Source organism: Rutidosis leptorrhynchoides, chromosome 11 (assembly GCF_046630445.1).
Source record: "Rutidosis leptorrhynchoides isolate AG116_Rl617_1_P2 chromosome 11, CSIRO_AGI_Rlap_v1, whole genome shotgun sequence".
Lineage (NCBI taxonomy): Eukaryota > Viridiplantae > Streptophyta > Magnoliopsida > Asterales > Asteraceae > Rutidosis > Rutidosis leptorrhynchoides.
In genome coordinates this window covers 221,909,042-221,923,388 of record NC_092343.1, presented here as the reverse complement: position 1 = coordinate 221,923,388, position 14,347 = coordinate 221,909,042, and positions in this window count along the sequence as shown.

Genomic DNA, 14,347 nt, shown 5'->3' with positions numbered 1-14,347 from the left:
ATCTGGAACCTTTAAGTATGGAAGACCGAATGAGAGCTAAACGCACTGGCCAAGGTCACGCAATTACTCATCCTGACATTAATGCGCCAGATTATAAAATCAAAGGACAAATTCTACACATGGTGACTAATCAATGCCAATTTAGTGGTGCGCCGAAGGAAGATCCAAATGAACATCTTTGTACCTTTAATAGGATCTACACTCTATTTAAAATAAGAGAAGTAGAGGATGAACAGATATATCTCATGTTATTTCCCTGGACTTTAAAAGAAGAAGCCAAAGATTGATTGGAATCATTACCTGAAGGGGCGATTGATACATGGGACGTTTTAGTTGAAAAATTTCTTAAACAATTCTTTCCGGCATCTAAAGCCGTAAGACTTCAAGCAGAAATTGTTACGTTTACACAGAAAACGAATGAAACTCTAAATGAGGCGTGGACAAGATTTGGAAAGTTATTAAGAGGATGTCCGCAACATGGTTTAGATACCTGTCAAATAGTACAAATATTCTACCAAGGATGCGACATCACTACAAGGAAAGACATCGATATAGCAGCTGGTGGTTCTATTATGAAGAAAACAGAAACTGATGCTTATAAAATTATTGATAACACTGCCTCTCACTCACATGAGTGGCACCAAGAAAAAGATATCTTTAGATCATCTAAAGCAGCTAGAGCCGATTCTAGCCATGACTTAGATTCCATTTCCGCAAAGATACATGCTATCGAGAGACGAATGGAAAAGATGACTAATGATATTCACTCAATACGAATTAGTTGTGAGCAGTGTGGAGGACCACATTTGACAAAAGATTGTCTCAGTATTGAATTAACAATGGAACAAAGAGAGAATATTTCATACATAAACCAAAGGCCTGGAAATAATTATCAGAATAATTATCAACCGCCAAGACCTATTTACAATCAAAACCAGAATTATAACCGAAATATTCCATACAACACCAACAAGGTCCTAGCAATCAACAAGTATCCAACAATACTTACAATCAGCAAAGACCTAATTTTTAAAACAAACCACCACAACAAACTGATGATAAAAAGCCAAATTTAGAAGATATGATGACGAAGCTAGTTGAAACTCAAACGCAGTTTTTCACATCTCAGAAACAAACAAATGAACAAAATGCTCAAGCATTTAGAAATCAACAAGCTTCTATTCAAAACTTGGAACAAGAAGTAAGTAACATAGCAAGGTTAATAGGTGAAAGAAAACCGGGAAGTCTACCTAGTGATACAAATGCTAACCCCCGGAATGAAACAGCTAAAGCTATTACCACAAGAAGTGGTACAACACTTAAACCACCTGAAATACCTGTAACTTCTGATGAAGCTATTCCTACTCCACAAGAACCACAACCTGAACAAGATAAGGAAACAGAACCGGTAGTTGAAAAGGTTAATGAAGATAACACAGTTAAGACTAAACCTTATGTTAAACCATACCAACCACCACTTCCTTACCCGAGTAAAATGAAGAAAGAGAAACTTGAAACCGAGCAATCCAAATTCTTGGATATGTTTAAACAGATAAATGTAAATCTTCCTTTCATTGATGTGATTTCAGGAATGCCTAGATATGCTAAATTCTTGAAAGATCTAATCACGAATAGAAAGAAAATGGAAGAACTCTCGGCTGTTACTATGAACGCTAATTGTTCAGCAGTGCTGTTGAATAAGATACCAGAAAAATTATCTGATCCAGGAAGTTTCACAATTCCATGTTTTCTGGGTAGTCTTAGTTCAATAGAAGCATTGGCAGACTTAGGTGCTAGTATAAATCTAATACCGTATTCACTATACGCTAAACTAGACCTTGGAGAATTGAAACCAACAAGAATAAGCATACAACTAGCTGATAGATCAATAAAATATCCTTGAGGAATAATGGAGAACATGCTAGTCAAAGTTGGTACTTTAGTATTTCCAGTAGATTTTGTTGTTCTGGACATGGAAGAAGATTCTCAAGTTCCTCTCATATTAGGAAGACCATTCTTAAACTCGGTTAAAGCAATGATAGACGTGTTCGGTAAGAAATTGACCCTAAGTATACAGGACGAGAGTGTTACCTTTTCAGTTGATAGAGCAATGCAACAACCACAATCTGCAGATGATACATGTTATTATATTCAAACTATAGATGCACATGCAGAATTATTAGAAGAATTTCCAGAATTACAAGGAACAGGAGAATGTTCTTTAAGAGAAGCAACTGAACAAATTGATGAAGCTGAAATGTTAGCTACACTTATGGCTAATGGATATGAACCAACAACAGAAGAAATTCAAATGCTAAAAGAAGAAGACAGATATCGATATAAATCATCAATAGAAGAACCTCCGAAATTAGAGTTAAAGCCACTTCCAAACCATTTGGAATACGCTTATTTACATGGTGAATCTGAATTACCTGTAATAATATCATCTTCTCTTACTGAAAATGAGAAATCACAACTCATTTCTGTGTTGAAAGCTCATAAACCAGCTATTGCATGGAAGATTCATGATATTAAAGGAATAAGTCCTTCGTATTGCACACATAAAATCCTTATGGAAGAAGGTCATAAAACGTATGTGCAACGCCAACGAAGACTAAATCCTAATATGCAAGATGTAGTTAAGAAAGAGATTATTAAACTGCTAGACGCAGGTCTAATTTATCCAATCTCTGATAGTCCATGGGTAAGCCCAGTTCAATGCGTGCCTAAGAAGGGTGGCATGACTGTCATTACAAATGAAAAAAATGAGCTTATTCCTACTAGGACTGTAACAGGATGGCATGTATGTATTGATTATAGAAAATTAAATGACGCCACCAGAAAAGATCACTTTCCCTTACCTTTCATTGATCAAATGTTGGAAAGATTAGCCGGAAATAGTTACTATTGTTTTCTTGATGGATTTTCCGGATATTTTCAAATTCCAATAGCATCCGAAGATCAAGAGAAAACCACATTCACGTGCCCTTATGGTACTTTTTCTTACAAACGCATACCATTTGGACTTTGCAACGCCCCTGCAACCTTTCAAAGGTGTATGATAGCGATTTTTCACGACATGATAGAAGAATGCATGGAAGTTTTCATGGATGATTTTTCAGTCTTCGGTGATACATTTGAATCATGTCTAGTTAATCTGGAACGAATGCTTATTAGATGCGAACAATCAAATCTAGTTCTTAATTGGGAGAAATGCCATTTCATGGTTAAAGTGTAGTGACCCGAACTTTTCCATGTTTATATATATTAATTGAGATTGATATTTACATGATTAAATGTTTCCAACATGTTAAGCAATCAAACTTGTTAAGACTTGATTAATTGAAATATGTTTCATATAGACAATTGACCACCCAAGTTGACCGGTGATTCACGAACGTTAAAACTTGTAAAAACTATATGATGACATATATATGGATATATATATAGTTAACATGATACTATGATAAGTAAACATATCATTAAGTATATTAACAATGAACTACATATGTAAAAACAAGACTACTAACTTAATGATTTTTTAAACGAGACATATATGTAACGATTATCGTTGTAAAGACATTTAATGTATATATATCATATTAAGAGATATTCATACATGATAATATCATGATAATATAATAATTTAAAATCTCATTTGATATTATAAACATTGGGTTAACAACATTTAACAAGATCGTTAACCTAAAGGTTTCAAAACAACACTTACATGTAACGACTAACGATGACTTAACGACTCAGTTAAAATGTATATACATGTAGTGTTTTAATATGTATTTATACACTTTTGAAAGACTTCAATACACTTATCAAAATACTTCTACTTAACAAAAATGCTTACAATTACATCCTCGTTCAGTTTCATCAACAATTCTACTCGTATGCACCCGTATTCGTACTCGTACAATACACAGCTTTTAGATGTATGTACTATTGGTATATACACTAAAATGATCAGCTCTTAGCAGCCCATGTGAGTCACCTAACACATGTGGGAACCATCATTTAGCAACTAGCATGAAATATCTCATAAGATTACAAAAATATGAGTAATCATTCATGACTTATTTACATGAAAACAAAATTACATATCCTTTATATCTAATCCATACACCAACGACCAAAAACACCTACAAACACTTTCATTCTTCAATTTTCTTCATCTAATTGATCTCTCTCAAGTTCTATCTTCAAGTTCTAAGTGTTCTTCATAAATTCCAAAAGTTCTAGTTTCATAAAATCAAGAATACTTTCAAGTTTGCTAGCTCACTTCCAATCTTGTAAGGTGTTCATCCAACCTCAAGAAATCTTTGTTTCTTACAGTAGGTTATCATTCTAATACAAGGTAATAATCATATTCAAACTTTGGTTCAATTTCTATAACTATAACAATCTTATTTCAAGTGATGATCTTACTTGAACTTGTTTTCGTGTCATGATTCTGCTTCAAGAACTTCGAGCCATCCAAGGATCCATTGAAGCTAGATCCATTTTTCTCTTTTCCAGTAGGTTTATCCAAGGAACTTAAGGTAGTAATGATGTTCATAACATCATTCGATTCATACATATAAAACTATCTTATTCGAAGGTTTAAACTTGTAATCACTAGAACATAGTTTAGTTAATTCTAAACTTGTTCGCAAACAAAAGTTAATCCTTCTAACTTGACTTTTAAAATCAACTAAACACATGTTCTATATCTATATGATATGCTAACTTAATGATTTAAAACCTGGAAACACGAAAAACACCGTAAAACCGGATTTACGCCGTCGTAGTAACACCGCGGGCTGTTTTGGGTTAGTTAATTAAAAACTATGATAAACTTTGATTTAAAAGTTGTTATTCAGAGAAAATGATTTTTATTATGAACATGAAACTATATCCAAAAATTATGGTTAAACTCAAAGTGGAAGTATGTTTTCTAAAATGGTCATCTAGACGTCGTTCTTTCGACTGAAATGACTACCTTTACAAAAACGACTTGTAACTTATTTTTCCGACTATAAACCTATACTTTTCTGTTTAGATTCATAAAATAGAGTTCAATATGAAACCATATCAATTTGATTCACTCAAAACGGATTTAAAATGAAGAAGTTATGGGTAAAACAAGATTGGATAATTTTTCTCATTTTAGCTACGTGAAAATTGGTAACAAATCTATTCCAACCATAACTTAATCAACTTGTATTGTATATTATGTAATCTTGAGATACCATAGACACGTATACAATGTTTCGACCTATCATGTCGACACATCTATATATATTTCGGAACAACCATAGACACTCTATATGTGAATGTTGGAGTTAGCTATACAGGGTTGAGGTTGATTCCAAAATATATATAGTTTGAGTTGTGATCAATACTGAGATACGTATACACTGGGTCGTGGATTGATTCAAGATAATATTTATCGATTTATTTCTGTACATCTAACTGTGGACAACTAGTTGTAGGTTACTAACGAGGACAGCTGACTTAATAAACTTAAAACATCAAAATATATTAAAAGTGTTGTAAATATATTTTGAACATACTTTGATATATATGTATATATTGTTATAGGTTCGTGAATCAACCAGTGGCCAAGTCTTACTTCCCGACGAAGTAAAAATCTGTGAAAGTGAGTTATAGTCCCACTTTTAAAATCTAATATTTTTGGGATGAGAATACATGCAGGTTTTATAAATGATTTACAAAATAGACACAAGTACGTGAAACTACATTCTATGGTTGAATTATCGAAATCGAATATGCCCCTTTTTATTAAGTCTGGTAATCTAAGAATTAGGGAACAGACACCCTAATTGACGCGAATCCTAAAGATAGATCTATCGGGCCCAACAAGCCCCATCCAAAGTACCGGATGCTTTAGTACTTTGAAATTTATATCATATCCGAAGGGTGTCCCGGAATGATGGGGATATTCTTATATATGCATCTTGTTAATGTCAGTTACCAGGTGTTCACCATATGAATGATTTTTATCTCTATGTATGGGATGTGTATTGAAATATGAAATCTTGTGGTCTATTATTATGATTTGATATATATAGGTTAAACCTATAACTCACCAACATTTTTGTTGACGTTTTAAGCATGTTTATTCTCAGGTGATTATTAAGAGCTTCCGCTGTCGCATAGTTAAATAAGGATGAGATTTGGAGTCCATGCTTGTATGATATTGTGTAAAAACTGCATTCAAGAAACTTATTTTGTTGTAACATATTTGTATTGTAAACCATTATGTAATGGTCGTGTGTAAACAGAATATTTTAGATTATCATTATTTGATAATCTACGTAAAGCTTTTTAAAACCTTTATCTATGAAATAAAGGTTATGGTTTGTTTTAAAAATGAATGCAGTCTTTGAAAAACGTCTCATATAGAGGTCAAAACCTCGCAACGAAATCAATTAATATGGAACGTTTTTAATCAATAAGAACGGGACATTTCAGTTGGTATCCGAGCGTTGGTCTTAGAGAACCAGAAAATTTGCATTAGTGTGTCTTATCGAGTTTGTTAGGATGCATTAGTGATTCTGGACTTCGACCGTGTTTTCTTTAAAAATGATTGCTTAACATATTTGTTGGAAACTATATATTTTTAACATATGAATATTATGTGATATATTAATCTCTTAACGTGTTTAATATTATGTGATAGATGTCTACCTCTAGAACAAGTCCCATTGACTCACCTAATAATAATGAAGAGTCAAATGTAAATTGGAATGATTCATGGACTGATTCACAAGTTCCCGAAGAGGAACCGGAAGAAGAGTCGGAACCGGAAGAAAAATCGGAACCGGACGAAGAATCGGAACCGGAAGAAGAATCGGAACCAGTGGGGGAAATAATAAAACGGTTAAGTAAAAGAGAATCCTCAACCAACCGACCAAGGTTAATTATGGTCAATGGTGTTTCCGCCAAGGAAGCAAAATATTGGGAGGATTACCAATTCTCCGATGAATCGGATTCCGACGAGAATTCCAATGATGTTATAGAAATTACCCCAACTGAATTTAAAAAGGCAAAAGAAAATAATAAGGGAAAGGGCATAAAAATAGAGAAATCTATTTCCAACCCCGATGAACTTTATATGTATCGTCAACCCCCGAAGTTCTTAAGTTGTAACAATGACCCGGGAACCTCTAAACCACCAGGTTTTTCTAAACCAATGTGGAAAACGACGGCTCGTATTAGGGGAACATCATATATCCCTAGAAACTTGGCAAAACGAACCAAAACCGAAGAAGAAGAAACGAGCGAGTCGGAATAAGATAGTTGTATTCGTGTGGTGTAATATATGTAATATAGTGTTCTTATGCTTTATGATATATGTAAAAATTGCTTGTATTAATAAGTATTTTTTTATGAATCTAACTCTTGTCTATTTTACAGTTTAAAAACACAAAATGAATAGACAACCCAATATTTTAAGAGACCTACCCAGAGACATGATTGATGAAATCTTGTCTAGAGTCGGCCAGAATTCCTCGGCACAACTATTTAAGGCGAGATCAGTTTGTAAGACATTCGAAGAACGTTCCAAGAATGTCTTGGTTTATAAGAGACTTTCGTTTGAAAGATGGGGGATATCACATTGGGAAACCCATAAGTTACGATGTGTTTACTTTGACGCATATATTAAGGGGAACCCAAATGCTATTTTACGCAACGGGTTAAGAAATTATTTTGACTCAATATATCTGAATATTAGACTTCGTGATTTAGAAAAAGCGGCTAGCATGCAACATAAAGAAGCATGTTATGCTTACGGATTAGTAATGTTCGCTTCTCACCAAAGTGAGAACAAGAACATCGGGCTACAACTATTAAACAAAACGTTTCCACAAGTGACGGAGTCGATAATTGGGGTAAGAAATGAGGTTTTTAGATTATTACGGGACTGTTGGACATTACGTAACCCTCGTCCCTTTGACGACATTACAACACGCTGTCTTATCAACGGCCATAACTGTTATGTTGCACAAGACCAAGGATGGGAAGTAGTCCTAGTAAAACCAGAATGCATGACTTGTTTCTGGACGTATGAATTACGTGTCTTTATTGCCTTTGCTGAACGACTTGTGTACTAGCTAGAATTATCTTCACAACTATCTTGTATCAAAGTTATTGTGTGCTATATTTCATGCTTTATGTAAAATAAGCGGTATTGTAAGTTTGTAAAATATTGTATAAAAGTTTGAACGCGAAATATTATTATAATCAGTTTTTCATATAGAATTGTAGTAGTTGAATTGTATATTAGCTACTAAGTATGAACTTAACGGGTAGGTACTACCCGAATTTAAACTTATAAAACGCTAATATGAAGAAAAAGCTTTTATAAATGAGTTCATATTATGCTACGAAATACTATTAACTACTCTTAATATTCTGTATGATTAACTTGTTCCATTTGACTATTTTGAAGGAAATGGCACCGACTACTCGACACACCGTGAATATGAATGAAGAGGAATTCCGTACTTTTCTAGCTTCAAACATAGCCGCAGTACAGGCTACGCTACATACCAACAATAACCTTGGATCTAGCAGTACAGGAAATCGTGTAGGATGCACCTACAAAGAATTCACTGCCTGCAAACCTTTGGAATTTGATGGAACCGAAGGACCGATCGGATTGAAACGGTGGACCGAGAAGGTCGAATCGGTGTTTGCCATAAGTAAGTGTACTGAAGAGGACAAAGTGAAGTACGCTACGCATACCTTCACAGGTTCTGCGTTAACATGGTGGAATACCTATCTAGAGCAAGTGGGACAAGACGATGCGTACGCACTACCGTGGTCAGCATTCAAGCACTTGATGAACGAGAAGTACCGTCCCAGAACCGAGGTCAATAAGCTCAAGACAGAACTTAGAGGGTTACGAACCCAAGGATTTGATATTACCACGTACGAAAGACGATTCACAGAATTGTGCCTATTGTGTCCGGGAGCATTCGAAGATGAGGAAGAGAAGATCGACGCATTTGTGAAAGGATTACCGGAAAGAATCCAAGAAGATATAAGTTCACACGAGCCCGCCTCTATACAACAGGCATGTAGAATGGCTCACAAACTAGTGAACCAGTTTGAAGAAAGAATTAAAGAACAGACTGCTGAAGAGGCCAATGTGAAGCAAGTCAAAAGAAAGTGGGAGGAAAACGGTGATAAGAATCACCAATACAACAACAACAGCAATTACAACAATAATCGCAACAATTATCCCAACAATCGCAACATCAATCGCAACTACAACAAACGGCCCAACAATAACAACAACAACAACAACAGCAACAGCAACTACAACAATCATCCCAACAACAATAATAACCGCAACAACAACAACAATCAGAAGCAGCTATGCCAAAGGTGTGAAAAGTATCACTCGGGGTTCTGCACCAAATTTTGCAACAAGTGTAAAAGAAATGGTCATAGCGCGGCGAAGTGTGAGGTCTACGGACCAGGGGTTAATAGAACGAAAGGAACAAATGGTGTCGGAACGAGTAATGGCGGAGCAAGTAGTGTCGGAGCAAGTTATGCCAATGTAGTTTGTTATAAATGTGGAAAACCGGGCCACATTATTAGAAATTGCCCGAACCAGGAGAACACGAATGGACAAGGCCGTGGAAGAGTTTTCAATATTAATGCGGCAGAGGCACAGGAAGACCCGGAGCTTGTTACGGGTACGTTTCTTATTGACAATAAATCTGTTTACGTTTTATTTGATTCGGGTGCGGATAGAAGCTATATGAGTAGAGATTTTTGTGCTAAATTAAGTTGTCCATTGACGCCTTTGGATAGTAAATTTTTACTCGAATTAGCAAATGGTAAATTAATTTCAGCAGATAATATATGTCGGAATCGAGAAATTAAACTGGTTAGCGAAACATTTAAGATTGATTTGATACCAGTAGAGTTAGGGAGTTTTGATGTGATAATCGGTATGGACTGGTTGAAGGAAGTGAAAGCGGAGATCGTTTGTTACAAAAATGCAATTCGCATTATACGAGAAAAAGGAAAACCCTTAATGGTGTACGGAGAAAAGGGCAACACGAAGCTACATCTTATTAGTAATTTGAAGGCACAAAAACTAATAAGAAAAGGTTGCTATGCTGTTCTAGCACACGTTGAGAAAGTACAAACTGAAGAAAAGAGCATCAATGATGTTCCCATTGCAAAAGAATTTCCCGATGTATTTCCGAAAGAATTACCGGGATTACCCCCACATCGATCCGTTGAATTTCAAATAGATCTTGTACCAGGAGCTGCACCAATAGCTCGTGCTCCTTACAGACTCGCACCCAGCGAGATGAAAGAACTGCAAAGCCAATTACAAGAACTTTTAGAGCGTGGTTTCATTCGACAAGCACATCACCATGGGGAGCTCCTGTTTTGTTTGTCAAGAAGAAAGATGGTACATTCAGGTTGTGTATCGACTACCGAGAGTTGAACAAACTTACCATCAAGAACCGCTACCCACTACCGAGAATCGATGACTTATTTGATCAACTACAAGGCTCGTCTGTTTATTCAAAGATTGACTTACGTTCCGGGTATCATCAAATGCGGGTGAAAGAAGATGATATTCCAAAGACTGCTTTCAGAACACGTTACGGTCATTACGAGTTTATGGTCATGCCGTTTGGTTTAACTAATGCACCAGCTGTGTTCATGGACCTTATGAACCGAGTGTGTGGACCATACCTTGACAAGTTTGTCATTGTTTTCATTGATGACATACTTATTTACTCAAAGAATGACCAAGAACACGGTGAACATTTGAGAAAGGTGTTAGAAGTATTGAGGAAGGAAGAATTGTACGCTAAGTTTTCAAAGTGTGCATTTTGGTTGGAAGAAGTTCAATTCCTCGGTCACATAGTGAACAAAGAAGGTATTAAGGTGGATCCGGCAAAGATAGAAACTGTTGAAAAGTGGGAAACCCCGAAAACTCCGAAACACATACGCCAGTTTTTAGGACTAGCTGGTTACTACAGAAGGTTCATCCAAGACTTTTCCAGAATAGCAAAACCCTTGACTGCATTAACGCATAAAGGGAAGAAATTTGAATGGAATGATGAACAAGAGAAAGCGTTTCAGTTATTGAAGAAAAAGCTAACTACGGCACCTATATTGTCATTGCCTGAAGGGAATGATGATTTTGTGATTTATTGTGATGCATCAAAGCAAGGTTTCGGTTGTGTATTAATGCAACGAACGAAGGTGATTGCTTATGCGTCTAGATAATTGAAGATTCACGAACAAAATTATACGACGCATGATTTGGAATTAGGCGCGGTTGTTTTTGCATTAAAGACTTGGAGGCACTACTTATATGGGGTCAAAAGTATTATATATACCGACCACAAAAGTATTCAACACATATTTAACCAGAAACAACTGAATATGAGGCAGCGTAGGTGGATTGAATTATTGAATGATTACGACTTTGAGATTCGTTACCACCCGGGGAAGGCAAATGTGGTAGCCGATGCCTTGAGCAGGAAGGACAGAGAACCCATTCGAGTAAAATCTATGAATATAATGATTCATAATAACCTTACTACTCAAATAAAGGAGGCGCAACAAGGAGTTTTAAAAGAGGGAAATTTAAAGGATGAAATACCCAAAGGATCGGAGAAGCATCTTAATATTCGGGAAGACGGAACCCGGTATAGGGCTGAAAGGATTTGGGTACCAAAATTTGGAGATATGAGAGAAATGGTACTTAGAGAAGCTCATAAAACCAGATACTCAATACATCCTGGAACGGGGAAGATGTACAAGGATCTCAGGAAATATTTTTGGTGGCCGGGTATGAAAGCCGATGTTGCTAAATACGTAGGAGAATGTTTGATGTGTTCTAAGGTCAAAGCTGAGCATCAGAAACCATCAGGTCTACTTCAACAACCCGAAATCCCAGAATGGAAATGGGAAAACATTACCATGGATTTCATCACTAAATTGCCAAGGACTGCAAGTGGTTTTGATACTATTTGGGTAATAGTTGATCGTCTCACCAAATCAGCACACTTCCTGCCAATAAGAGAAGATGACAAGATGGAGAAGTTAGCACGACTGTATTTGAAGGAAGTCGTATCCAGACATGGAATACCAATATCTATTATCTCTGATAGGGATGGCAGATTTATTTCAAGATTCTGGCAGACATTACAGCAAGCATTAGGAACTCGTCTAGACATGAGTACTGCCTATCATCCACAAACTGATGGGCAGAGCGAAAGGACGATACAAATGCTTGAAGACATGCTACGAGCATGTGTTATTGATTTCGGAAACAGTTGGGATCGACATCTACCGTTAGCAGAATTTTCCTACAACAACAGCTACCATTCAAGCATTGAGATGGCGCCGTTTGAAGCACTTTATGGTAGAAAGTGCAGGTCTCCGATTTGTTGGAGTGAAGTGGGGGATAGACAGATTACGGGTCCGGAGATTATACAAGAAACTACCGAGAAGATCATCCAAATTCAATAACGGTTGAAAACCGCCCAAAGTCGACAAAAGAGCTACGCTGACATTAAAAGAAAAGATATAGAATTTGAAATTGGAGAGATGGTCATGCTTAAAGTTGCACCTTGGAAAGGCGTTGTTCGATTTGGTAAACGAGGGAAATTAAATCCAAGGTATATTGGACCATTCAAGATTATTGATCGTGTCGGACCAGTAGCTTACCGACTTGAGTTACCTCAACAACTCGCGGCTGTACATAACACTTTCCACGTCTCGAATTTGAAGAAATGTTTTGCTAAAGAAGATCTCACTATTCCGTTAGATGAAATTCAAATCAACGAAAAACTTCAATTCATCGAAGAACCCGTCGAAATAATGGATCGTGAGGTTAAAAGACTTAAGCAAAACAAGATACCAATTGTTAAGGTTCGATGGAATGCTCGTAGAGGACCCGAGTTCACCTGGGAGCATGAAGATCAGATGAAGAAGAAATACCCGCATCTATTTCCAGAAGATTCGTCAACACCTTCAACAGCTTAAAATTTCGGGACGAAATTTATTTAACGGGTAGGTACTGTAGTGACCCGAACTTTTCCATGTTTATATATATTAATTGAGATTGATATTTACATGATTAAATGTTTCCAACATGTTAAGCAATCAAACTTGTTAAGACTTGATTAATTGAAATATGTTTCATATAGACAATTGACCACCCAAGTTGACCGGTGATTCACGAACGTTAAAACTTGTAAAAACTATATGATGACATATATATGGATATATATATAGTTAACATGATACTATGATAAGTAAACATATCATTAAGTATATTAACAATGAACTACATATGTAAAAACAAGACTACTAACTTAATGATTTTTTAAACGAGACATATATGTAACGATTATCGTTGTAAAGACATTTAATGTATATATATCATATTAAGAGATATTCATACATGATAATATCATGATAATATAATAATTTAAAATCTCATTTGATATTATAAACATTGGGTTAACAACATTTAACAAGATCGTTAACCTAAAGGTTTCAAAACAACACTTACATGTAACGACTAACGATGACTTAACGACTCAGTTAAAATGTATATACATGTAGTGTTTTAATATGTATTTATACACTTTTGAAAGACTTCAATACACTTATCAAAATACTTCTACTTAACAAAAATGCTTACAATTACATCCTCGTTCAGTTTCATCAACAATTCTACTCGTATGCACCCGTATTCGTACTCGTACAATACACAGCTTTTAGATGTATGTACTATTGGTACATACACTCCAATGATTAGCTCTTAGCAGCCCATGTGAGTCACCTAACACATGTGGGAACCATCATTTGGCAACTAGCATGAAATATCTCATAAAATTACAAAAATATGAGTAATCATTCATGACTTATTTACATGAAAACAAAATTACATATCCTTTATATCTAATCCATACACCAACGACCAAAAACACCTACAAACACTTTCATTCTTCAATTTTATTCATCTAATTGATCTCTCTCAAGTTCTATCTTCAAGTTCTAAGTGTTCTTCATAAATTCCAAAAGTTCTAGTTTCATAAAATCAAGAATACTTTCAAGTTTGCTAGCTCACTTCCAATCTTGTAAGGTGTTCATCCAACCTCGAGAAATCTTTGTTTCTTACAGTAGGTTATCATTCTAATACAAGGTAATAATCATATTCAAACTTTGGTTCAATTTCTATAACTATAACAATCTTATTTCAAGTGATGATCTTACTTGAACTTGTTTTCGTGTCATGATTCTGCTTCAAGAACTTCGAGCCATCCAAGGATCC